This window comes from Pinus tabuliformis, chromosome 3_1, assembly GCF_031772625.1.
Source record: "Pinus tabuliformis cultivar Carrire ecotype Pingquan chromosome 3_1, CPIR1, whole genome shotgun sequence".
Lineage (NCBI taxonomy): Eukaryota > Viridiplantae > Streptophyta > Pinopsida > Pinales > Pinaceae > Pinus > Pinus tabuliformis.
The window spans coordinates 743,885,448-743,912,020 of NC_142301.1; the positions used below are offsets into that span (position 1 = coordinate 743,885,448).

The 26,573-nt window shown below is 35.3% G+C and overlaps 1 pseudogene; it reads left to right on the top strand.

Moving 5' to 3' along the window:
- The first annotated feature begins 24,439 nt into the window (after nucleotides 1-24,439).
- On the top strand, nucleotides 24,440-25,376 carry LOC149189502 (adenosylhomocysteinase 2 pseudogene; annotated as a pseudogene).
- Nucleotides 25,377-26,573: the final 1,197 nt, after the last annotated feature.

Genomic DNA, 26,573 nt, shown 5'->3' on the forward strand with positions numbered 1-26,573 from the left:
GATTTATGATCAGTATCTCAATATTATAAATTCTATCTCTGATAAATGGCTGAGCTTTAACTTGAAATACAGTTGAATGAATATGATTCGAGGTTGCCTAAAATATTTGAATGTTGAGCTTAAATCATATCTTAAATTTCAGTTTCCTCTCAAAATGATATGACATTTAGATACTGTGATAAGCATCTCACATCTGATGCATGAATGAAATATGGTTATAATAACAACTAGGAGAGGATATCTTGCTCTGTATGGTCTTTCGCTGATGCATCAAATATGTGATAGGAATGAAATCATCGTCATAAATTTCTTAAGACTTGGAATGTAAATGTTTGAGATTTCCAGTTTTAATTATCATAAATGAGATGATGTGTGGATAATTCCATTTTTGGACGCACAACCATTTGATATACATGCTTTGTTTCCCGAATATAACTGAACATTGTAACTCGCGCTTCATTTCCAAGCATTAATGTTTTAATAAGCATTGTTTCATTTAAGTCAAAATTATCAAATCTTGTTCATTTTTTTATATGTAGTCAACTTGATCTATTCACATGTTTGCACTCCCATTATTTATCATTAAAGGTGAGTAGAGTGAATTGATCCTTTTGGTCAATATGAGCCTAGTACATTCACATCTCTATATTTTTTAATATAATTGGAATTATATTGATAGGGTTTTCACACATCACAAAGCTAATGCTTTGTTTCGTCGGAATATTAATAACACCATGAGGGATAGAGGGTTGATCTCTCTAGTCCGTGACCATTTTTAGTGCCTGGTGGTTTTACTCCTTGAAGGCTGAAACCTCTGTACATAAGGTCATGAATCTGTAGACATAATATTGGTGTGACATATAATTTCAAAAGTCCTGATGAATAAATTTTCTTTCAGAATTCAAGTACCTTCTTAAAACAATAATGCCACCAATATTCTTAAGCTTTACTCATTGGAATTTTGATTTTATTTTGAGACAATTCTCTAAGTTTTATTTCAGACATCATTATTACCTTCCAACCCATGTTTTCCATGATTTAATACTACAAAATTAGTGATTATTGATAATTTGCATGATCAATCAAACAGTTTCACATTTAGCAATGGTCTTATTGCATGCCGTGCAGTAGGGGAAAAATATACAAAACAATAGATTGAAATGAATCAAGAATCTTCAAAACTTTATTGAATAAATTAGGCATGGTTAATACATATCTGGTTAAAAATTCACAGCATAATTTTCACAACAATAATCTAAGTATCTTGGCTCTTATTTTATGCTTCTTCAGTGATGAATCTTGATATTGAGTGACTGATAATATTATTATAGTGTTTGGTTGCATTATTCTAGTGGTGTTTTATTTCTTGTACAAGGTCTCTATATGAACCTTGTTTTCTTATTTTTACAGTTCATCAACTTTGTTTTGAGCACTATTGATATGGTTTACTGGCATGTTTTTCTGGAGAAAAAAAAAAATCTTTAATGCTGGTGTAACTACTCACCACCGATTCATTTTACAGCACATTTTACATAGCGCTTGAAGTATTTGGATAATTGATGTTGAAATTTGTTACCAATTGAAGTGCTCTAAAATAGTGAAATATGTTCCAATTCACAATGGTATAAACTCTGATATCTTATTACGTTTAGATAATCGTTGTTCACTTGCATCTGTTCATTATTTTATGGTTCAATATGATATAAAAACACAGAGATAACATTCCTTAAATGCGGAGCATATTATTCACTAATTATTGGGGTTGGATTGTTGTTCTCATTGTCCTTTAGCGATAGCAGTTGTTTGGTATTTCTCTGGTCTATTATTGCAAGAACACAACTCTCTGAATATGATCTTCTTACGATGACAAAGAATCCTTGATGATTAAGATGTGATGAACTAAGTAGGAGTACTTACTTAGCTAAGACACACACACATATAGATATATATATATATATATATATATATATATATATATATATATATATATATATATATATATATATATATATATATATATATATATATATATATATATATATATATATATATATATATATCTTTGGTTTTGTTATGGAGCATCTAAATCATGTTTTATTATGATACATCTAAATCGGACACTATGATTTTAGTTTAGTTTAATTAACTGTTACGATGTTGAGTATAATGTTACATTAGGTTCTGTGATTCAAGGTTAATTGCACATATTGGATAAAGTTGTCTAAGGAGAAGTGGAATGGAAAAACTTGCAAATTTTTTAAGGATAATAACTAATTATAGATCATGTGATTATGGCCAACTTGGTGCTAGATAGATACTTATGGTGGTTGAGAAGAAGTGTGACAACAAGGGTAAGAAATTAGTAAGAAGAGTCAACCTATTTTAGAACATAATGGAAGAATTTGGTATAGTCATAACTTGGTACTCTAAAGGTATCACTCTAAGGTCTATCTAAGGATGATGCACATAAAGAAGAAAATATTGGCAATCAACTAATGAAGTTGAAAAATCATGGTAATAATGAAGGTCATTTTAAGGAACCTAGAAGGTATGATAAAATAAATTGATTGGAGAAGATAAGTTGTGTGCATAACAACATCTCTAACAATGGGAGAGCCACATTCTAAAGTTTTCCATAGGTGACTAACTATGTGAATGAATTATGGATAACAAGATGAAGGATCAAGCAATTTTATTATCTTGATGTCTTAAAACAGGGAATGATAAGCGGATTACATTTGGTAGCGATCTTAATGAATTTATTTATTAGGTGTTACCCAAGTTGGGAAATAGTAACAACATTTTCAAAGTATATCAGTGCTATGTTTTTAAGAGAGGAGGAAAAGAAACCACAATGATTGGAGGTGGAAATTAAAGTCAAATGAAGTGAAGAAGTTTCCATTTTTGAAGCTAGTAGACATGGAATATTAGGAAATTAAGACTAGGAGAAAAATAAAAATATATCTATGAATATCTGATAGGAGGAAATGAAGGGATGTTCTATCAAGAAGAAATTTCTTTTAAGGGCACTGATGAGCGGAGCGAGAAACATGATTGGTAATGGTCATAATGATGATCTACATATTCTAAAAGTGTGAAGATATGAAGTTGAGAATTTCCATGATGATAAACGAGGAAGATGTTTAAAATAATAGTGAAGTATAGGAAGGAATGTTGCTAGAAATTTTATAAGGATACCTTGAGAAGGATTGTGTACATCATGACAAAAGAAGTGAAAGTGAATTAATAGAGGTTGTATTTCACTGATTTGCACTCATTGTTTCATGAATAGGACTTCCCATAACGTTAAAGAGGTTGTTTCCACATAACACCTCACATTTAAATTTTTCATGGGCAATGACGATAGTAGTATTTCCAACTATTTAAAAATCTAAAATAATGATACTATTTAAAGAGAAAGATTCTTTTGTCCAACTTGATGAAGGGTGAATTTATGATAAAGCAATCAAGTGGTATTGAGATAGGAACTTGACGAGATAAGAAAATATTTTTGTGAATGAAAGTGATAATTGTTAAGTGATGTAGGTATAAGTTAACATGGATCAACAAATCCTCATGCAAGTAAATTATGCATGATATAAAATTAAATCATGATGACCTAGTGTTTATATGCAATTTCATATAGCGGTATTGGAATCAGTGAGCCAAAGGGTAAATGGATGTAAAGCCAAGGGATTTTAATTTTGAGATGGAAGATTTAAATAATGATTGTATAACGAGAGATTAAGACTCAAGATGATGAGGCTCATATGAAATTTAACGATTTACCTAGATGATTATACCTATGGTGTAAATGGTCAACTTCCTAGTTGAAAGAAGTAAAAATGATTATTGAAAAGGAATCAATATGTTGATGAAATCATAACACTAATAACCCTGATGAGATAACATAGATCCTAGATGGATGTTGAATAATCTTAGTTCATAGTTGAATGTCTGTAAAGTAAACGAATGCTTATAGAGTATTATTCTATATTTGATAAGTGTTGAGATGTTTCTCATATTGACGATGTTTCATGATATGATGGTATGCGGGTGATCATGCCCATGTGGTTCAAATTTATATAGTTGTTACAATAGTGATAATGTATAGTTATGATGATTATGATATGCATAGGTATTATGATGTTATGTGAAGGTATATTGACATATTCATTTACTACATCATGATAGGTATTTAATGTTAAATACTCATGATGGATATGATATGCATTGTGTGGCATAGGAATTATGATGCTGATGTTATAACTTATGAGGGTATTTCATAAGGTGAAGCATGTGATAATTGCGTACAAATTTATGACATGCATGAGCATGCAGTTCGTTATTATTCATAATGTTGCGATTAACAATGATGAATGTTCTCATGATGACATGCACGACTTGGCATGTGGAGTATTTTCTATGATACTATGATGGTATGGCTAATGCATTGGTTGCATGTTGAGGTGTGATGATTCATATAACTCCACAAATGGGCCGAGAGGGCCGGTTTATTTGATGATCTCGTGCGAGCCCATACGCACGAAGGAGAATAAGTAACACCATATGGGTTGGGGACAAAATCAATCAACACTACATATGCCAGTGGTTCCTTTGTTTTGTATAGCTCTTGATGGGCTATGGGACCATCTTGAGGAGGCCAAGTGCTTGATGTTCTAGGTTAGGTGCCTAGTATTCTATTGGGATGCTGAAGTCTAGTGGGGGTGTAAGGACATCGATCCTTGGGGTTGTGCGCCTTAGTGAGTTGTGGGGGGAGTGGGCCAACCTTGCGAGATGCCCGGTGACATTGAGCACTCTACCGGATGTTTGCCTTGGGGCAGATGAGGTTTGAGTCAGGCGCGAGCCTTGGGGCTAGCCTTAGACTAGGATACAGACTGAGGAGGCTTATGTCTGATTCCGAAAATGGAAGGCTTATGCCTAATTCTGAAAGTGGGAAAAAGGACAGAGATTCCTTAGGATTTCCAGAGTGTTGTGAAACTTTCGATGCCTGCTAGTTATACTAGTTCATCAGAGGTTGTCGGGACTATTACATGATGTAATAAATAACAAATAAATGTAATGTCCCTTAATAATAATTAATCAATAATAAAAATAATAAATAATTCAACTTCGGAACGAAGTTCCTTAAAGTGGGAGAGTATGTAATGTCCCTTAATAATAAATAATAAATAATAAAAATAAAAATAATAATAAATAATAATTATTAAACAATAAATAAATAAATAATAATAAATTAATAAATTAATTACATGCTTTAAATAAATATAAATAAAAGAAATAAAACAAGAAAAATAGTAATAATAATAAAATAATAAATTTATTACATGCTTTAAATAAATATAAATAAAAGGAATAAAACAAGAAAAATAGTAAAAATCAGTAAAACTGTCAAAAAGTAAAAACAAAAGAATAAAACAAGAAAGCAGTAAGTTGCATGTTGACACATGGAGTGTGTGCATGTGGTTCCCCTTTTAATGTTTGCTCTATTTAATAGATGGTGAGGAAGATGAGAGGCATTCCATCATTCCAAGATCCTGTCATTCATTCTCTTGGGAGAATAGTGTTCTAAGACAGAGGAGTCACTGGCAGTAGTACGTTGATTGAGGGCTCGGGGGTGGCCAGTTGTAGCAAGTCCTTGCGCAATTGAGCCTATGGTTGGGAGGAGAGTCGTCCCCAAAACCTTGTTGCCGTTAGCAGACGTCAACCACAGGTAACACAGGTAAGTGCTACTCTGATTTGAATTTGATATTAATTAGAAAATTAATTATATGTTTATTTGGGTTGTTACAATTGAAATGATCTACATATTTATAATCAAAACTCAAAGATATAGTGAAGCTTGAATTCTATGAAATAATAGAAATATTCAAACTGTGTACATGCAATATGAAAATAAACTAGCTCAAATGGTGGTATGTTATCTATGTGAAGAAATGTGATGGTCTCATGCCTTTGCTGAACAATATTACAATGGTGCTCAAATCTATTTTATCATAAAGAAGCAATTATAAACCATAAAATCCAAAAACATGACCCTAGGAGATGAAACATCAAAGGCTTTTGGTCCTCGGTCGGGTAAGTTGGAACATCAACTTATCATGGTCATAACTTTGGCATATGATCTCTATTTGACACACATGATAGCACATTGGAAAGGTCGATTTGATAAGTAAATATTTTGACTGCCAATGGTCCGTCGATATTCTATGAATAACATCATCCAATTTCCCAAAAAAAACACCATTTAGGGCCTCAAAATGGCTCTGGAAGACCTAAAAACTATAGAAAAAGTACCAAAATAGAAAAATTTGTTATGAACCAATGGAAAAGGTGGGTGGTCACCGATATTAACTTGGATCAATGAGCCTTATTATTTCACACAACTTTACCTACATCTATCCATCTCAACTACTACTCTAATATCAATTATAGCAATAATATTCCTACAAACATTTTCCCTATTGTTTCTGCCATAAGTGCTATTACTTGCTTCCTCTTACACATCCTCTATCTATTGTCTCTTAGGAACATGGTCTTCCTCTAGAATCATACACAACCTTACTTAGAAACTCCCATTTCTCTCCTTTTTTTCCTCAATTTCCTCATGATAGGTATATATTAATCATCTTAATTTATTCTTCTTGAATTGTTCACTAAACAATTGTTCGAATAGTTAATTCTAAAAATTTTACACTCATATATTGAATTAACTAATCTCAATATGTTTCCTTTTAAAAATATCAACAAGATTTAAGACATCACATAATTTCACTTTGCTACACATGCACAAACTTGGTGTTTTCAACTATAAGATTAACATCTCCATTTCAGCGATTGTCTTGGATCTCCATGCTCTATCTATCATTTTTTAGAATAGCTAATTCTAACAAAATAACTTCACTCCCGTATTTAAGTGGCGATTCTCAATATCCTTACTATTAATAAATTGAATATATTTTCACCTCCACCATTGTATGTATACTCCTAACCACAAAGCGTGTACAAGCAATGATCCAAAACCTAACCATCACTTAATGAGATTCATACCTCAATGAATACCGTACAACTCCAAACAAGTTTGATACCTCCTACTGCCTGTTCCGTTTGCAATGCTAGACAAATATTCTAGACAATGGCTCTTTCTACAATCTTGTTCTTCCTCTACCCCTAGGACTCCCTTTTCAAGGAAATGAAATAGGAGGAAACCAGAACATCGGGACACCTAGCTTTGTGTAACTCCATGACACAAGCTACATTCCACGCTCTCTTGGTTGTAGTTCTTCACTCTCAAGTTTCAGGAATTGATTTGGTTTGATAAGCCTAGTGCCTAACTTTAAAAAAGTACTCCAAAAATTAAATTCTCTCTCAACCAAGCTTTCCACACAGCCACAACTTGTCCTAATTCATGCCAGAGGGATTAACACAGGTTTGAGTGGATCGACACTATTCTCCAAGTCACACACAGAGGAGGTCTGTAGAAAATTTTTAATACGCCACTTAAACACGCTCAAGCACTCTGTGCCTCCTCTGTACAAATTTTGAACACATAGCCATATGATGAGTTCTACAAATAGCTCATGATTCTAGACTTCGCAATAGCTACAAAGCCACACAAACCGCTCAAGTCAACAATGGGAAACCAACAAGCATTACACATGTTTAGCTTTAGATATAACACTCAAACTCAGCGCTTTGAAAAAACTACATGCATGTTTATTTGAACATAGTCACACTAGTCAGACCTTCCAATACCAGATGCAGCCTATGAAGACTCAGCTCCATGCTTAGAGCAAGGGCACCACCCACAACCAACATGTCTTATTCACTCAATTAATGCGAAGGATCCACACTATGTGTAGACCACGCAACAATGGTATTCTCATTCAGCCACAGTGCTTACACCATACAACATGCACAACGCTCTCACCACACAACATGTTATTTCTCTTTGCATGCAGAATGATTTACAGGTTTGCACTCCATGGTCAATCAGTAGATCGACAATCTCCAATGTCTACAATCCTTAATATAGCAAACAACGTCTTATAATAGCTGACAACACACTTTTCCATCACCACCATCGACTTAGTTCCAACTCATGTCTCTGATCCTTTTTAATATAGAAAACAAAGTCCTGCAATAGATGACAACGCACATTTCCATCACCACTGTTGGCTTATTTGCAGCTCAACAACACACACATCAAAGCTTCCTTTAACATGCAGGCCAAGGATCACTCGCAGCCCAGTGTCATGCCAGAGGGATAAAACATTTACATAGGTTTGCGCCTCTTCCACACACTTCAACTGTCCTCTTTCACCAAGGTTTGGCATGAGCAATGGCCAAACATTCCAAATTAATTTTGCATAGGCATTATATTCTTAATAATATTGTTACAAATATTAATACAAGAAAAGATTGGAGAATTATCTTGAACCTAAATATCTCAACTAAACACCAAATTAGGAAGCTCTTTAGTTGGAGAGAATTCCGGAACCAATTAAGCCTAAAAAAATCTCCTTAATAATAGGATCAAACTGAGAACTCTACAAATAAATATGACTCATACACATTCTAACATTTTTTAATCTTTTAATTAAATTCATAATTTAAAGAATTTGTCAAATGAACAAGTGTCATATGACATGAGTTATGGTTTTTCTGTCATGTGGTATCGATAAGTGTTACTATTGACAAATGATATTGTAAAAAAAATTATTTACATATTAAGAATTTTAAGGATAAAGTGTTGTGACATGTTTTTTTAAAATATATATGTTTAACTTATATTATAATAATAATAATAATAATAAAATGATAATTAGTTAGTTCTTATAATTTCTTAAACTTTCATAAGTTGAGATATATGATGAAATAAGTGTTTTGGTGTGCTTATTTACATTTACATACTATTTAATTTATATGGTTGTGCTAGTAATAACATTAATGGACTTAAAATTTTGATTAAAAAAATACACTAGAAAAAAATATATAAGTATTAAGTTTAAATAAATATAGAATTATTTTAATATTTTATCTATTCATAATAAGATAAATATATTTATGTTATTATTTTACTTATTTATAATAATACTAATAAGTTGTTAAGTTTTTGGATATATAGATAGATATAATGTGTGAAACATGATAACAATTGAATTATGGATATTTCATAATTCAATTTTGTGATTAGAATTTTTGGAAAAATGAATCAAAAATTTTAATAGAAAAAAGCAAAATCTATACTAATTTATAATAGTATAACTTAACTCACTGACTTTTTTCCATTAATTTATTTGAAATTTACCAAACATTTTAAAAATAATAAATTTAAAGTTTTTCAATAAAATAAATTTATTTATTATTTCAAAAACAAATTTTAAATAATAAAAACTTACAATCTCATTAAAAAAAAATCTATTAATTAAACTTCAAAAACAAATTTTAAATAATAAAAACTTACAATCTCATTTAAAATTAAAAAAAAATCTATTAACTAAGCTTACTTATATATTAAAATATAAAAATATAAACAAAATTAATAATAAAATATCTATTAATTAAGCTTACTTATATATTAAAGTATAAAAATATAAACAAAATTAATAATATAAGAAATAAAATTCAAATGAAAATATAAAATATAAATATAAATTAATTTTATGTTTTTTCTTAAATATAAAGAAACGAGATAAAATACTCTTACGTAAGAGTATTATTAGCAGGAAGACTGTATATTCATCATGAGAATTATTAGTCGGAAGGCTTTATATCAATCTAGTTATATCTAAAATCTTTTAGGTTGTTTTTTTTATGTGAGTGAAATATGGATTTTACATAGTTGTGAATAATAAATTTTACATAATTCCAATATTGTGAGTTTTTTTCAAAACACTAAACTTATTTATATGTTTAAAAAAAAAACACATTTGAAATTAAAAAACACGATTTCTTGGCATGTTTTATGATTGGCATTTTAAAAATTAGACAATGCTGAAGGTTTGATTACACAAACATAGCACGATTTGAAAACAAAAGGCACCCAACAGACTCTACTCATTATTTGGAGCCGAATTGTTTCAGCGTTAATAATTTAAACCAGTTAAACCCCCACCGTTTTTGAGAGCTCTCTGTATTCTTTTTATACAGAAGTTTATAAAATTTTATACATTGATCCTCTTGGCTTTCTTGTAGTCTGGTATCCAAGGGCCATTGTTGAAAATGGAGGATTATTCTTGGTGGGAGAAATTGCCTAAGGATTTACAGGAGAAAGTATTGTCATGGCTCCCTCTCGAATCCGTTGTTAGGTTTTGCGGTGCGTGTAAAGAATGGAATGCCTTCCTTTGATCTACCAGATTTATAAAAACTCTATGGTCCTAGACCCCTCGCTCATTGCTTTTCGACGGCTCGATGGCGTTGATGTTTGTGTGTCTTACAACTTCATCACACAGACTGGGAAACACTTCTGGTTTACCTCCCTATAGGAGAAGGAATCTTCTATACTGGGGAAAGATATGCAATCAAGTCCTACGCAAGAAGCCCCTGGTATCCCAGCTGCCTTTTCTTGTAGGAAGGAAAAAGAGAAGTGCTTCTCCCATGTCTTTGTGTTGAAGTTGTAAGATTGACAAAATTCAATGCCATCCAGCTGCCAAACAACAACTAGCCATGGGTTTCTATTGAGAGCGATCTGGGCCAGATGAAAGAAAGGAATTCCATGTTTTAGACACACTGCAAAATCAACCAACGCATTCAAGAGTGAGTCGTGCCAATACTTTCTCTTGTAGATCTTAATATGTAAATGTGGTAGAAAACCTGCATAAATGAATCTAGCTAGTAAAGGTTGAACGCACAACTTTACAGAGCAAAAACACTAAAAAAAAGTCTAAAGAACAAAAAGAATTATTGATGTCAGAAAATAGGTTACAATGCTCATGATATAGCATCACTGGGTGAAGATCCTAAGGTAATACACCATAGTGGTGATCAATGAAAGGACTCGACACCTACAGCAAGTTTCGGAGACAACTAGTTAGTTGTAGAGTGAAAGGAGGAGCAAAGTAGGGAGTAAATCACACATAAAGGATCTTGCATGTAGTACCATGCATGGATGGACAGTCAAAGGCGCTAATCTGGTGAAGATTCCAATGTTGAAGCCTTGCATGTCAGTGAATGCTCTAACTAAGTGTCCGCATGTGCCAGTAATGAAGGTCCTAGGTGTGTAGTACCTCCAACACCCCCCTTGAACACCACTATGGGGAAATATAGAAAATGGGCCCTGGGAACTAAGGCATAAGGTCACCCAAAATACACTGCGAGTTGTACTAAAATTGAGGAAAGAGGGAAAACCTCGTGGGAAAGACAGTTGCTAAGCGACTGTGTCCTTCATTCCAAGACGATCGTGTAGAGAGTGAAACTTTTGCTCAGTGAATGTCTTGGTGAAGATGTCTGCAGTCTGTTCTGCTGAAGGACATAACTGCAAATCAATGACTCGATCATGTACTAAGTCTCTGATGTAGTGCATATGGATCTCTATGTGCTTTGTTCGCTGCCACTATATTGGATCCCTGCAAAATTTGAGAGTGCTATGGTTGTCACACCGGATGAAAGTGCGCTGGTGGAACTGGACGCCCAACTCAGTGCGGAAGTGTTGTAGCCACAGAGTCTAAATGGTGATGTGGACTACTGCTCTGTACTCGGCCTCAGCTGAAGTGTGTTGATGACAATGGAGAAGTAAGAGTCTTGTAAGGTAAGAAGAAATCCACATCAGTTAGCATGGTGATAACTATGCAAGAAAAGCATAGCTACAGGAAGGGGTGCAAGCTATTTGCAGTACACATTTCTGGTGATAGGGTAAGGAGGTTGACGATGCAGATTTGTTGAATTGGACGCCCAACTCAGTGCGGAAGTGCTGTAGCCACAGAGTCTAAATGGTGATGTGGACTACTGCTCTGTACTCGGCCTCAGCTGAAGTGTGTTGATGAAGAAATCCTGTTGAGTCTTGTAAGGTAAGAGGAAATCCACATCAGTTAGCATGGTGATAACTATGCAAGAAAAGCATAGCTACAGGAAGGGGTGCAAGCTATTTGCAGTACACATTTCTAGTGATAGGGTAAGGAGGTTGAGGATGCAGATTTGTTGAAAAATTACCTCGTTGTGTAGCAGTTTCAGGATGTATTTCTTGAAGACATTAGAGAGTTGCCACCTCACAAGAAGGTAGATTTTTCTATTGAGCTAGTGCCCGAGGAAACTCCAACATCTAAAGCACCTTACAGGATGAACACACCTGACTTGGTTGAGTTAAAATTGTAGCTGAAGGAAATGTTGGAGAAGGGATACATTAGGGCAAGTGTATCACGTTGCAACGCACCAGTGTTGTTTGTGAGGAAGAAAGATGGGACTCTCAAATTATGCATTGACTAAAGGAAGTTGAACAAATTGACTATCAAGAACATATATCCTTTGCTGAGGATTGATGACTTGTTCGATCAGCTGAAGGGAGCAACAATGTTCTTGAAGATTGACTTGAGATGCAGAGATGATCAAGTACACTTCAAAGAGGAGGACATTTACAAGACTGTGTTAAGGACTAGTAATAGGCATTATGAGTTTGTTGTTGTTCCATTTGCGTTAACTAATTCTCCAGATAAATTCATGTGTTTGATGAATAGTGTGTTGCGTCCATATTTGGATAAGTTTTTTATTGTGTTCATTGATGATATACTGGTATATTCTAAAAATGAGGAAGAGCATGCTGAGCATTTAGTAGCAATATTGAGGTTGTTGAGGGAGAATTAGTTGTATGCTAAGCTCAACAAGTGTAGTTTCCTTCAGGTTGAGGTGCACTACTTGGGACATGTTGTCTCTAAGGAAGGCATTGCATTAGATCTAAAGAAGATAAGGGCCATCATGTAGTGGGTAGCTCCTAAGAATGTGGATGAGGTGAGATATTTCGTGGGTCTGGCAGGCTATTATAGGAGGTTAATCAGGAACTTCTCACAACTTTCTTATCCCATTATATCCTTACAGAGGAAAGGTAATAAGTTAGAATGGATTGAGGAGTGTGAGGCTAGCTTTGAGTAGCTTAAGTAGTTGTTGAAAAATGCACTAGTACTACAAATTTCGGATCTAGATAAGGAATTTGCGGTATGCGCAAATGCTTGCAAGAGAGGGCTTGGTGGAGTCCTTATGAAGGATGGACAGGTGGTATGTTATGAGTCCCGAAAACTAAACGAGCATGAGCAGAACTACCCGACACATGATATTGAGCTAGCAATGATTATACATGAACTAAAGATGTGGAGGCTCTATCTTCTTGGCAAGCGGTTTGTGCTTATGAGTGATCACATTAGGTTTAGGTATTTGTTTGACCAACTAAATCTGAATCCCAGGTAGGCTATATGGTTGACCATGATCAACGAGTTTGATTTCGGGATTAGGTACATCAAAGGTAAGGAGAACAGGGTGGTAGATGCTCATAGTAAATGGATAAAGGTGAATCACTTAGTAGCTATGAGTTCTTATGGGATAGATTTACAGCATAGGAACTTGGAGGCAGGACAACAAGATGTTAGATATATGGAGATTGTGCATAGGTTGTAGCAGAGTGCAGGTATAGCTATAGGTATAGGTGATGGTATAGGTATAGGTACATGTACAGGTATAGGTGATGGTACAGGTATAGGTATCGATATAGGTGATGGTCATGTACATGTAAATGTATAGGTAGTGGTACAGGTACAGGTGGAGGTGCGTAGGACTTCAACTATTTTCTTACAATAGATGGATTGTTTAGTTTACGAGAAAGGATATATGTGCCAGATGACAACGATCTCAAGAAGGTGATCTTGAGGGAGTTTCACGCGAAACCATATTCAGGTCACCCAGGTTAGCAGAAGAAACTGACAATGGTGAAGAAGCATTATTATTGGCCGAATCTAAAGAGGGATGTAGGAGAGTTTGTTGCAAGATGCTTTGACTGTTAGCGAGGGAAGGTAGAGTGTAAACATCCAGGTGGAATGCTACATCTGATTTCGATTTCATAATGGAAATGGGAGGTCATTTCCATGGACTTCATCACAGGTTTGCTCAAGACATTAAAGCATCATGATTCCATCATGGTCATTATGGACAGGTTAACAGAGGTTGCACACTTCATTCTGTTGAAGTCTACGTACTTATCTAGCGATGTGGCATAGGTGTTAATGAGAGATGTGGTTAGACTACATGGTGTTCGGAAGAAGATGGTGTCAGATAGGGATGCGAAGTTAACTTCCAATTTTTGGAAGAAGTTATTTGCAGGTTTGGGCATAGAGTTGGCCTTCATCACAGCTTATCATCCGCAGATAGATGGACCGACAAAGAGGGTCAATAGGATATCAGAGGACATGTTGAGGATGTATATGATGCATCAACAGAGGAAGTGGGAAGAGTATCTCCCGTTGGTAGAGGTCGCATACAACATTGGTTATCAAGAGTCATGGAGGATGAGTCATTTTGAGTCATTGTATGGGCGGATTTGCAACACTCCTATCAGTTGGAGTGATTCGGTTAACAGAGTATTGACTGGACCAGATATGTTGGCAAACATGGAACATGAAAGCAGGTAATCAAGAACCTAAAGGCAACACATGATAGTTAGAAGAGTTACGCAGATACAAACATATTGTTCAAGGTGTTTTAGGTTGGGGAACAAGTGTACTTGCGCATGAAATCGAGGAAGAGCTCCTTGGGGATTGGCTCATGTGCCACATTGGCACCATGGTTTTGTGAACCCTTCAACATTATTGAGAGGATTCGGTTAATAGACTATCCAATTGCATTGCCTCCAACAATGAAAATCCATTATTTTTCCCATGTCTCATTGCTTAAGAAGTATGTTAAAGATGTTGATCATGTAATTGGCTGGTCTGTTCCAGTTGGAGCCTCAATGTATATTGCAGAAATAGGTGCTCATGCTTCGGAACTGAGAAATCAGGCAAGTTAAAGTGAAATGGAAGAACTTTGGTCCCGATGAAGCTACATTGGAGATGGCAGATTAAATGCGGGCTATCTATCCTTTCTTGTTTTACAGTTGAGACAAAGCAACTTGACATGGTGGTTTGGTATTTTCTTATGGTTGTTTGGTATTTTCTCATGGTGGTTTGGTATTTTCTTTATGGTGGTTTGGTATTTTATTTATGGTGGTTGATATATGCTATATGTTGGTTTGATATATGCTATATGATATTTTGATATATGTTTAGATATGGTGTTTAGTATATGTTTTGATATATGCTTTGGCATATGATTTGACATATGTTTTGGTATCTATATTTTGATGATGTTTCCATATGTACACCTATGTATGGATGTAAATATTGTAAAGAGCTATGTTATAAAGATCCATTATGAAGTATGGGTGTCATGATATTATGATATCATGCAGCTATGTTATCATGATGTTATGATGTTATATGAGCTTGCACACAAAAGGATGATAATTGTAAATAACATAATGAGCTGTGTTATAAAGCTCCACTATGAGGTATGTTGTCTTGTTATGATGTTTTTCTCTTGAGCAGATCTTTCATTGTAAATATTGCATCGCGCTGTGTGATAAAGTTCCATGAGAAGTATGTCCTCTTTCATTCATTCTTGGAATATGGCACGAGGGTGAATGGCTGAAGAGATATTTATCTTAGCCATTCTAAGGCCAGGTGGAACATGGTAGTCCCATGTCCGGTTGGTTTATTGCATTCAGTAATGAGAAATTTTTTCCCTTGATTTTCATTTGTAAAGGTACAAATGTATATATGTCTTTTGATGGCTGATATGTTTATTGTAATTTTGTTCCTATTATGGTGGTTATATGCACATTTCATGACAAAAACTATGTATGGCTCTCAACATGTTTTTACTTGTATATGAATGGATAATGTGTCTATGACCTAATAGATGATAATGCAACAAATGGCATGAGGGAACTGTGGTTCATAGATATTCTTAAGTAAGTATGATATCCATACACTTAGTTCTCTTGTTTACACCTGCAGGTTACATGTTGACAATATGCCATGGCTAGTAGGGGTCTGATTAAGGTATTGATCAACTAGTTAATTTTGCACCATTATTTCCATGTACTTTACTTTACTTGGATTCTTGGAGCAAGAAGGCAAAGGAAGAGTAGGAAAGTGTAAGAAGGCATCGACATCAACAACTACATCATATTTTCTTGCAGGTATCGAGTTGCATGTATGATTTTTTCACTAGTTTTGGCATGCATGGCATATACATGTGGTTTCTTGGTTGTTATTTGTCAATGGCATCGACGATTTCCTGGATCGACAGTGGATTGTGTAGCCTTGCCATTTCCTATATAGAAATGGTTATTGTGGGTTTACTTTCATTGTTTGCTTTTGGTTGGTTCTTATGTTTTTCTAGCCTTGGTTGAGTTAATAGTCCTCGAAACCTTAGTTGAAAAAATGATTTTAAAGCCTTGTAACAACTCAGGTTGAGTTACCAGTCCTGGATGCCTTGGTAGGAAAAATGCTATGGAAGCCCTGTATAAGCCATGGGTTGAGTTACTAGTTTTGGAAGCATTGGTTGGCTAAATGCTCTGGAAGACCTAGAAGGCTTCGGTGGAGACCAATATGATGATGGTTTTGTGATTTCTAACCGTGAGGTGGAATCCATGTTTAATGCGATGAGGTGGATGGCCTATCGAAGCCTTGGATGAGTTTTGAGTGATGTGTTCTATGAGATCCCACATTCATGCTTGGAATATTGCATGGGGGTGAATGACTGAAGAGAGATTTGGCTCAAACATTCTACTATCGGGTGGAACACAGTAATCCCATCTTGAGTTGGTTTATTGCATTGATTAATGAGATTTTTTCCCCTTTATTTTCATGTGTAAAGGTACGATGTATATATGGATTTTGATGGGTGATATGTTTATTGTATTGTTGTTCATATTATGTTGGTTATATGCACATTTCATGACAACAACTATGTATGGCTCTCAACATGTTTTTACTTGTATATAAATGGATAATGTGTTTGTGACCTAGTAGCTAATATTGCAACAAATGGTATGAGGGAACGATGGTTCATAGCGATTCTCAAGTAAGTGTGAGATTCCTACACTTAATTTTGTTGTTTACACCTGTAAGTAACATGTTGACAATATGTTTGATAAAATGATTGTCATTTCTAGAAGGGGTCTCGTTAAGGTCTTGAAAAATATATACTTTTGCATCATTGTTTCCCTGTACTTTACTTGTTTCTGAGCTCTCATTCCATTATGGGTAGTGGTCTAGCCTCTCAGCCTTAAAAAGTGCCTTATTTTCCAGGGTTGATGGCACGTAACTGGCCAGTTTGGTCCATAGTTGCTAGTAGTGGGGCCTATCAGAGCCACTTTGGGTTTCTGGTCACTCCCTTGCCCATAGCATGCAGGCGACTATGGCCTAAGATACCTAAAACAATAGTGGGACCCAGGGACATGCTATCTGAGTGGTTGGCTTGTCTCCTGAGGTTTCTGTTGATGATGTTGGATGACTGTGTGTGATGTTCCGTCATTTCCAATTCCTTGAGCTCACATAGTAGGTCAAATATGATCACAATATCCACTTGTACCCTGTTTACCTGATTGGCATGGTTACATTTGGTAGGTTTGAGAGGAGGGTGTTACATTCATGATTTGTTAATCTTTAACCGATGCATCATTACTTTATTAAAACATGTATTAAGTAGAAACTATCAGCAATAAGAAAAGATAGATCATAAAAATGTAAGAAACACATCACCACACATGAACAAAAATATTTTAGGTGGAAGCCCAATCTGGGAAAAAACCATCGTTGTTGTCGTATCTATCTTATTTTAAGAATAAAATAATATTCTTACAATATTGTATTGGTGCATAATTTAAATAGTACAAAGTCTCCTAGCTACAGAAGGCTACAACCTTCTATCATTTTCCATCTCCTACTGGAAGGGAGCTACAACCCCCTTACTCAAGAATGCTATCCTTGGCCCTTTATGGATCACTTCTCAAAATGTTTCAAATAAGATCCATAGTCAACTATTCTGAAATCAATAACTAACATACTAAACTAATCGAATCATGAAATCAATTGTTGCAACTACATAAAACTAGAACATATCATGCCAATGCATAGCCACTCATCAATATACCAAGGCAAACATTGTTTCCCAACACAAAACCAATTTCTTCCACTGCAAGCCCTGACCAAGCATACATTACATTCCAAACACTATTGTTCTTAATCATACCTGTGTATGTACATGCTTCTCCTGAAGAATACCAACATATGGATCTCAAAAATATTAATACTTGTATCAAAATCACTTACATGGTGAAGCAATCACTATATCACATAATAAAACCATCACATGTCATAGAACCAAATACAAATTGTTATACAGTAGAATCACCACTTAGTTAACATTTCATTCCATAATCAGTTCAAACCAACCAGTACTGTAAAAAAAACTCATTATTAGAGATATATTATTGACAAATAACAACAAACATATATGACCTGATCAATTATTATTAATAGTTCATGCTTCGAAACCATAGTAGTTGTATGCAAATTTTATAAAGAACACCTGTGTATGTACACACTTTTAATATTTCACAACTATGTACAAATTATGAAATTTCCCTAGCTGCTTATGTGAATGGAGATAACTATTTTGATTTAGAGATAGCTCTACAACATCAAAATGCATTTTCCTTTAGAAAAGATTGTGGGGAACTAGATTTAGGATCTAGATCTGATGCACTTGCTCTACTTGCTTATTTGGTATTTGTAGGAAAAAAGGCTATTTGATTTAGAGAAGGCTCCTTGATTTTGAAACGGCTCTACAGGATCACAAGTGCATCCAATATCAATTTTTGGAAAAAGAAAATAAAAATTAAAGAGTTAAAACTATACACCCAATAGAGGGATGCAAGCGAGTCTGCCTCTGGCTAAAGCCCAGAATTGGGAAGCAAGTATGGGAGGAAAAAATCATAAACCCAATATAGAGAATGGAGAAACATATAATGAAAACACACCTCAACATGAAAAAGACCAGTATTAGAGCTAATAACATAAACCCAATACAGAGAACAGAAAACCCAATACAGAGAACAGAAAACACTTATGCAGAAAGCATGCCTAAAGACCAGTATTGGAGAGCTAAAAGCATAGACCCAAATGACAAAATATACCTAAAGGCTTGTAGTGAAGCTAAAACCATAAACCCAACATAGAATGGCAGAGAAATCACAACAACAACACTAGGAAGGCATCTAGGAAGGCCAAGGGGAAGTCTTGGCAAGGAACCCAAGAAGGCTTAAATAGAAAATGTTTATGCAAATTTCCACGGTATCATACAGGGGAGGGAGTTTCCTAGTCTAATCTCAAGTAGAAAAAACGTGTGGAATTTTCCAACTAACAGCTGGGAAGTAGCAGAGACTGTTAATAATAATCATAAAGTGGACCTTAAAACTATGAAAAGGAAAAGTAGGTAGAAGGTGGTGCACAAGGAGCCGGTGTATTTTAGCCATTAAATTGTTTGCAAGCTTATTATTATGAATTTATTTGGGGTATATACCCATTATAAACTTTCTTCATAAGATTAATCTTCTTATTTATAAACTTTCATCATAGGATTAATATGCTTATTTATTTATAGGAAGCTAGGAAAAAGGAAACTCGCGTGTTTTGTGTATATGGAATACCTAGCATTGGAAAGATGGCATTGCTAAAATATGTCTACAATTTCTAGAATCCTTTCCAAAGTTGGATTGAAGATGTGATTTGGCTCACAGCCTCTTAAACCTATTAAATTTCAGACTTACATAGTTACATCACTGAGACAATCAATTTAGACCTCTTGGGCTTTTCTAGTCATAATACCCAAAAGATGATATTCTCTCAAACACTTTTCATAGAAAATTTCTTTTGATATTAGATGAAGTGTGGACTCCCCTAGATCTACTGGAAGAGTTAGGTGTCAGGGAAGGTTGTCGTCGTAGCATAGTTTTATTCTCTACATGCAACATAGATGTGGCATTAATGGAGGTGTATAGGACACTGGAATTGGAGCCCTTGTCTATGGAAGAATGTCGGGAACTGTTTGAGAGAGTAGCTTTCAAAGGTAGTGATGTTATGGAGAAGTTAAAGGAGTGTGCTGAAAATATTCCATACAAGTGTGAAGGTTTGCCCTTAGCCATAACTGTATTGGCTAAATCAACGATTGGGAAAACAACTGTAGATGAGTGGAATAATTATGTATCTCTGATAAAAAGTGAGGATCCTTTTTTTCGAGATATTCATCCCCATGTTCATAAATATCTGTATCTGCCACTAAAATGGAGCTATGACGATTTGTCCAATTCAAGCTTGTAATTTTTTTTTCTCTACTGTGCCATGAAAATGAAGAAATTGATGTGGATATCTTGATGAGAATATGGATTTCTAAAGGCCTTGTGAAGAGCAGATAGGCTACCTATTCAATGGACATGGTCACCATGCGTAGCTACTCAAAGCAACTGATAGATCATGGTTTGTTCGTTGATAAGAAGCTCATTGGCAATGCTAAAAAAACAGAGAATGTGTGGAAACCAAAGCACATAAGAGTGCCGCATGTTATTCTTTACAGATGCACAAAGTTGGGATTGCAAGAGAATATTTCTATGCCAGAATCAAATTGAAGATCTGCCAAATGATTTTGGTGGCTCAAAAGTTGTAAGTTTAAACTTGTCCAAAAATCCATTATCTAGTCATGTTCCACAATGCTTTTTCCACGGCCTCACATGTCTGCAAGTTCTTGATCTCTCCAACATCGGTATGGTGTCAGTGCCAACATCTCTTAGTCAACTCACATTTCTAGAGTTTCTCTCATTTAGTCATACTCACATTTGCGATTTCCCTCCAGCCATATGCAATCTTCCACGGCTTCAATTTTTAGATCTTTCCTTCTGCTATATAAGATCCCTGCCTCCCACCATATGCAATCTTTCAAGGCTTCAAGATCTTAACCTACTGGGCTTAGAAAACTTGGTGATTCCACTGCAGATATCTCAGCTCACTTCACTGAAAAGGCTACAATTGCATTCAGAAAGTTCAGAGCCTTTAAAGGATCTCACACGTCTAACAGAGCTCGCTCTAACTATAATGCCAAGGACTGAAGAGAATGAAATAGGTATGGATTTAGGAACCTTGTTGGAAATTAGGCACTTATCCTTGGAGTATAATGCACATCTTCTGCAAGAGTTGAGCATGCATCTTCCCCGCAGTATGAAAAATATGCAGAAACTGCAAACTCTTAGGTTGATCAGCTATAAGGGAGTAAACTTACCAAACTGGATTTGTGAGTTTCAGTGACTACAGAGAACAAAATTGTTTGGGTGTGATAAAATGATAGAACTTCCTTTGTTGGAGACATTCCCAAAGTTAAAGTTTCTCAAAGTAAAAGCGTGCACACAGGTGAGGGACCTCACAGAAAGGCCAAATGGATTTCCAATGCTAGAGAGGGTGGATTTGGTGTCCATGTCCTACTTACAAAGTATGGTGGGGTCATTCAATACCCTTTGTGTCCTTAAGATTAAGGATTGCCCAATGTTGACGAGGTTAGGTATGGACATGCAGAGCTTAGGGAATTTAACGATTTTAATGGGGGAACATGATTGGTGGGAACAAACAATTTGGGACGACTATGGAATGAAAATAGCACGCCTAGAACAAATATTTACAGTTTTGTGAACCTCTAATATTGTGATGTTTTATTTGTCTTTAGAGCTTTGCTAATATTGTGATCTTTTATTTGTAGATACATCTTTGTGAATTGGTAATATTATTAGTGTTTTATTTGTGTTTAGACCTCTAACACCACTATTAGTGTTTTATTTGTATTTAGACCTCTATCACCACATAATATTATGGTGATGTTTCATTTGTATTTAGAGCTCTCTGAACTCGTAATATTATTGAAATGTTTTATTTGTATTTAGAACTCTGTGAATGAGTAATATTATTGTGATGTTTGAAGTGGTAATACTATTGTGATGTTTTATTTGTGTCTAAAGCTTTTTGAACTGGTAATATTTTTGAGATGATTCGTTTGTATCTAAAGCTAAGTTCTGAACTGATAATATTCTTGTGATGTTTTATTATTGGACTATGCAAATTTTGGCCTGAGTGGGTGAAAAATTCTTGGAATGTGTCACTTTGTTGATGCCCAACCATGTATACACTGAGAATCAAACCTGGGTTAGTTGGGGTAGACTCACATCAAGCTTTTACTAGACCACAACCCAACCTACATAAACTGAAGCACACTTACTAGAGGTCATGCCTATTGTTACTGAAATTGATGTTGCATGAGGATGGAAGCTAAACTTATATGGGAAGTGGTGGAAATATCTAGTTTAGTTAGAATTTTATTCAGAGATTATAGATCCAGATCAGCTCATGTCTTTGTTTGTTCCGAGATTTTAGTTGAGTGAATTTTCCACGCAACCTCCTCCTACCATAACATCATAATGCACCTGTTAGTTAGGTTTCATCCTTTTGCTTCATTTCTTTTGTATTGTGCTATATTTCTACTTGTACAATGTCTGAATTACATTAAAGAATAACCTCCCTTACAATTAACAAGGATTTTTTGGGGCTCCATTTTAGACATTAATAGAATTTATATGCTTTTGATTTTGTAGGTCAAAAATGCTGTCGTTTCACTACTAGAGAGGTTTGGTGTGCCTCAGTGCGCTGTAAGATACTCTGAATTTTTCATTTTGAATGTCAAATTAGAATAGTTATTTGGACATTTTCTTTTTACGTTTGAAGTTTCTATAATCTCTCATAGGAAAACTAAGTTTGCAAAGCCTGCATTTATGGTTTTATATATTCTCTGATATCTGGCAGAATTACTTTCTATTTTTCAAATATAGATTAAAAACGTTCTAACTTGTTTTCTTGTATGGCCATTAGTAGAAACCCTCATATCTTGACATCAGATCTTGCAAGTACCACTTTAATTACAAATGGCCGGCCTTGAAACTTTCCCGAGTGTTAAGAAGATTACATCAAGCCTCAGACTAATAGGTGGGTGTTCCATGACACCAATAGTAGCATCATTGTTCTTGCAGAGGGATGTCTGATGAACTTGGGTTGTGCAACTAGCCATCCAATTTTTTTCATGTCTTTCTCCTTTACAAACCAGGTAAATATTTCTAATTCCCTGCAACCATTGCTTGTAGATACTAGATTACTCAGACATACCGATCCCTTGATTATATTATTGCGTATGATCCATTGTTATTTGCCAGAAATCCCCATTCCCTATACCTAGCCCCGTTACATTAAAACTCATGCAACATATGGTGGAGTGGGTCATGCATGTCATAGTAGTGTCCAATTTCACCAATTAATGTTATAGCCATGCTCTCTGTGCTTTTTCATAAAAATTATGTTGTTTTTTAATAGATGTTTTTAGTTGGGCATGGTGGGGATGTTGAGATCTTGTCTAGAGTTTTTGAAATGGGTACTTGCTTATATGTTGTGATTTGGATTTGGATTCTTGCCTCATTTCTTTGTCGCTTGCTATTTTTTAATAGATGTTTTCAAGTAGATGCGTGATTTTTGAGATCTGGTCAGGGTGCTTTGAAGTAGGATCTTGTCTAGGTGTTGTGGTTTGGATTTGAAATTTGTTTTCATTTCTTTTTGAACTCACACTTTTCTGGTGGGTTTGTTGTTGTTTAGATCTTGTTAGGGTGTTTGATATGTGGAATCTTGATTAGCTGTTGTGTTTTTTGTTCTCACAATGAGTTTTGTGTTTGTTATAAAGTAGTTAGGATCTCATCATCAAACTATTATAAAGATTTATAGTATAATATGGTAAATTTTAGACCGCTATTTATGTTTTGACAGTATTATCTTTTATCTGTTTAGAGCATTAGGAAGTATCTTAATATTAATGCTAATCTTAATCATGCGATACCAACTTCTTGATGTTGGATCTGATATGGCCTTGAGGGCATTTTGGTCTCATTCATGATGTTATGATTTTCACTGCTCTTGTTAGTTGCCTTGATTCTTTGGTATCATTGAGATCACATCATGATGCTTTTGGTATAGTTAGCTTGCATTGCATTAGATTTTAGGATTCACTAGTTTCCACTACATTAAAAAAAATCAATTTTCGAGGTGTTGAATCAATGTGAGTTTATGGTGGGTGTAGAAGCATCTTCATATTTAAAATCAAGGACCTTTACATATATTCAATTATCTGGCTATGATGGGTTAATATTAGCTAAGGTTTTGAAAGCTGATTGGACCTATATTGATGTTTTGAATTGAAATTATAGATCCAGGGCCAGATTTCTCATATCTTTTTTTTCTTCAAAATTTTTCTATTTGAGATGCAGTTTGTGTTGATTCTGATTCTCTTTCTTCTTTTCCAATTTGACAACTTGTATGGATATAGGCACTCTCTCCCAGATGGTCTTATGAGAGCCACATATGTCATGATCGCTGATAAGGTTGCTGTTGTTTGTGGGTTTGGAGATGTTGGTAAGGGTTGTGTTGTGACCTTGAAAGTCGCTGGAGCTAGGGTCATTGTTACAGAGATTGATCCTATCTGTGCCCTGCAAGCACTTATGGAAGGCCTTCCTGTTCTCACCCTTGAGGATGTAGTTAGCACTGCTGATATCTTTGTGACAACCACTAGCAACAAGGACATCATCATTGTAGATCACATGAGGAAAATGAAGAACAATGCCATTGTTTGTAACATTGGTCACTTTGACAACGAGATTGATATGCAAGGCCTTGAAACTTTCCCTGGTGTTAAGAAGATTACCATCAAGCCTCAAACTGATAGGTGGGTGTTCCCTGACACCAACAGTGACATCATTGTTCTTGCAGAGGGACGTCTGATGAACTTGGGTTGTGCAATTGGCCACCCAAGTTTTGTCATGTCTTCCTCCTTTACAAACTATGTAAATATTTCTAATGCCCCGCAACCATTGCTTGTACATACTAGATTTCTCAGGCATACCAATCCCTTGATTATATTATTACGTATGATCCATCGCTACATAGGTGTATGTTCCATAAATGGTGCATAATCTCTACCTTTTGTTGTAGGTCATTGCTCAGTTAGAGCTCCGGAATGAGAAGAAATCAAGGAAGTATGAGAAGAAGGTCTATGTGCTGTCTAAGCATCTAGATGAGAAGGTGGCTGCTCTGCACTTGCCGAAGTTTGGTGCCATGATAACAAAGTTTTCTCCTGATCAAGTAGATTATATCAATGTGCCTGTTGAGGGACCTTACAAGCCTGATCACTATCGATACTGAAAAGATCTAATAGCTGGGATGGCTTGTTGGACGAGTAGCAAATGTCCTCGTTGTTTGCAAATAAAAGAAATTGTAGCATTTATTTTTGGCAGCTTCGTTGTTTTAAGGGACCTTACAAGCCCATCCTCACTACATACAAAAGAGATGACATTTTGGGTGAGACTTTCTTAGTGAGTATCAAGTAGCAATGTTCCTTGACATTTAAAGATCTAGCCTCTCTTTGTGAGCATCTCCATTGTTTTGGTATAATTATAATAAAATTTTGCTATTTCTTGTATGCATGGCTACTGAATTTCTTGTAGCATCACATCAAGCATCTATTTTTAAGGAAGCATGGGCATGCAACACCAAAAAACCAAAAACCCACGCACCTTCCTCGGGACCTACTTGTATGCAAAGTCTTACAGTTTTGTTTTTAATAAATCATTTTACATACTCTTGTTGTTTTTTTGTGCATTTATAATCCTACTCCTTGTCTTAAAAGTTACTCTGATATTGAGCTCATATTAGCCATGGATTTGCTTCTCCATGCTTCATATCATACTGTTGATTTCTCTATCATGTACCTTATGGTGAGAATTTTGTGTAAGCCATCCAGCTAATAAAGAAAGCCACTAAAGCAATCCATCAAGCCAACCATCCTCTATAGCCATCCCAGCGAGACCATCCGTACCATCCCCCATCCACCCCAGCTAGTCCATCTATCCCATCCAACCCATACAACCACTCCTTACAGTAAGTAAGTGATCCCATTTGACCAAGAAAGTAGTTACGCGATTATCACTGGGATACGTCACTCGTGTTGCTATTGCGCTGGTTACCTCGTGAAACACCAGCGCGTGGAACCTTTAGCCAACCAAATAGACCAAAGCATACTCATATGGACTATACAGTTGGTCAAGTCAAGCTAGTAATGACCTAACCCAAGCCACCTTACCTCCCTACCTAAACTGATTTAAACGAACCATACAAGCCATACATCCAGGCTAGTTAACCCCATACCCCCATCCATCTACCTAGACCTAATACCAATAGATATTCTCCCTACCTACCTCACCTAATCAAGCAAACATACACTTAGTTACTAGTACAAGGAGAGTTATAGGTACTAGTACAAGTACAACTATATGTGTTACAACCATACTCCAGCGAACTGATATACAACTTTTTTTGCTATATTCGGTCACTTCTTGTTTA